The sequence below is a fragment of the Perissodus microlepis genome, chromosome 12 (genome assembly GCF_051167445.1).
Source record: "Perissodus microlepis isolate ML-2025 ecotype Zambia chromosome 12, ASM5116744v1, whole genome shotgun sequence".
Lineage (NCBI taxonomy): Eukaryota > Metazoa > Chordata > Actinopteri > Cichliformes > Cichlidae > Perissodus > Perissodus microlepis.
The window spans coordinates 24,065,380-24,068,148 of record NC_140472.1 but is presented as its reverse complement, the minus strand read 5'-3'; positions in this window follow the sequence as shown (position 1 = coordinate 24,068,148).

The window sequence follows — 2,769 nt, the reverse complement described above, 5'->3', positions numbered from 1 at the left end:
GGGGCAAAGAAGTGAGAAAGGGAGGAAGAAGGAAAGACAGATGTTGAAAGAAAGGAGCGAAAGAGGCCAGTGAGCTATTGCTATAGCTATGAAAGTGTGCTTTCTTAATGGGTGGCAGCTAGTGCGCAAGACACGCTTGTGCTCATTTATCTTTGAAAATGTTTCATCCATCTCCTTTCAACACAGCTTTTCCTTGAGACTTTTGACTGACTGACATAAAGGTGAGGGATCTGTTTTGTTTCACTGCTGCTTATACATGACACATGCCACAGAGATGGGCCATGGGCTCATTTACTCATCATACGTGAATGGTACTTTTTCACCTTGAGGCAAACATGATGGGATACAAAACCTCTTCTATTTCATCCTGCATAAACTTGTAAACTACATGAAAAACCTGTGAGGTGACATTTATCATCTGGATTGCTCTGTTTCCTGGTCTTTAAAATTATTACTATCATTTTCTTTCCGGATCATGAGAGGAAGGAGCAATATATGTAATTTAATGAGCCTTTGTCTCAGCCGGAGACATTACCTTGTCATCCAGATTCTTTGATGGAAACGTTAAATATCCTGTGCCCCCTGACCTCAGAAAAATGTCGCTGATGGACACCAGATGTGTCTTCAAGGAAGACCGCTCACCTTCATATGCATGCAGTATTTTGGAGTGCAGTCTGTGACTTGTAATAAAGTGCACATTTCTCCAAATTTACCCTGTTTTTCTTTAACCCTCCTCCGTGTTACTGTTACATTTTCATTGGTCGTGTTATGTACACAGCCCATACAGAGCAGCACAATCCCACAACAACAACAAGCTTGTTATCAGTCACACTAAAGTGCTCTCTTACCAGTCCACCCATGGAGATGGTGGTGTTTAATGAGCCAAGGGAGAAAGGTAAAGATTCAAAACAGAGAAAAGCAGAGTTGCATTATCATCCCTGTTCCCCCAGGGGTGGATAATTAGCAGGCACCACTACTATTGATAACTGTCTCCGGAGTTGCCAGCTGCAGCAACACTTGAATCATTGCTTTGAACTATTGTTAAAGGAATCAGAAAAGATAAAAGGGAAACAAACTTTTGGTAATAGCTATATTAAATCAAAGGGAGCATTTCTATTTTGTTTCAAAAACTTTAATTTCCTGAATCATACGAGCAGAAGCCCGCGTAAACGCTCTATATTTGAACGCTTCTTGGTTTGCATTTGCGGAAAAGTCTAAAACCCTGTGATTATAGCATAACGGTCTGAATTATAATCATATTTGAATCAAACTTTCATTCGTGCTAGTGTTTAACCGAACAACAAATTAATTCAAAGCACATCATAACAGACTGTTTATGATGCAAATGATTTGGTTGGAAAGTTGCTGATTGGCACAGTGGCCCCTCAGGCAACAACATCCATTTTGGGGGCGGGTGAAAGACCTCTCTTTATCTGATGGCTCTCTCTCGCTCCCTTTCTCTATGCTAAAGCATCTCAATGGAAGCCAGACCGGCTTGGCCTCTCTGTCAGCAAATGCCACTGCTAATTATGACAGACTCCTTCTTCCCCAGCAAGTGAGCACTGGTGTTAGATCTGTTTTACTGAGCCCTACATATGAATTGGGATGCAAAGACCCCTATCCTCCTAGGGGGTGATGTATAAGGGTAGTTGCTCCAATATCCTGAGCTGCAGGGATATGTAGTGCTGACATGTTGGTATTAGTCAAATATGGTGTTTCTGTGTTCTGCTGACTGGCTGACCAGCAGGTCTGGAAGTCTGGTTGGTGGAGGAGTGACGATGATACTTATCACACAGGGATAATATTGTTTCATGTTCCATGCTGCACCTTTGAGAATGATTCTGATAAAAACCCATCAAAGGCTGTGCAAAATTTAACAGCTTGCTTTTCCAAATCAGAATATATTTTGTAGCACAAATGACAGACCCGACCACATGTTTGTGATTTAGGTGAAGTGGCCCTTAAATCCTTCACATTTTGAATAATGCGTCAGCTTTCCTGGGTGCTCTCCTAACTTCAGCTTGCTGCCATGAAGACCGAGGACAACAAATACATATGCTCCTCTGGTACTAATCATTCTAATTAAAGTGTCACATTGTGGTAATGTAAGGCCTATGCTGTGATTAAATCAGAATGGCAGTGACACTATTTGTTCTGATCCGCATGTTTAAAAAGTGCTGATCCTCTTTAAGCACGGCCGCGGCTTGGACTGCACGTAGAATTTCTGGAAGTCACTGTGATTGTATAACTTTTGGGAGTGACCTCACATTTCCCTGGACCAGGGACTTTGAATGATAACATCATATTTAATAAAGAACTGAAAAGAAAATTGATGACATCACAACCCAGATGTGATGAGTATCCCTCCTGAAACAGAAAGCCATAAGTCAAAGTGAGAGGCCAGAATTATACGCGGGTATGTTTTTATATGTAAAGAATTTAGGCTGACTGGAGTCATATTGTCTCATCATTTCTGCATCTGCATTATTTCAAACAGTGTTAACAGCCAATAACGTTCTTCTTTCTTATCAGGTGTAATTACACAAAACATTTTTTGTCATCAAATTAAGAAGAACACACACACACTGGGTTTTTCCACCCCATAATTTCCAGAGGCTGAATTTTCTTGTTTCTGTGTCTGTGATTATGCATGTGATAATGTGTTTAGGTGTGCACAAGCATTCAAACATGAATCTGTTGGGCATGTTGTAATGGGTGCGTATGTGTCTGGCAGGTAATCCGATGCTAGTTTACCCTGAGCGCCTATGT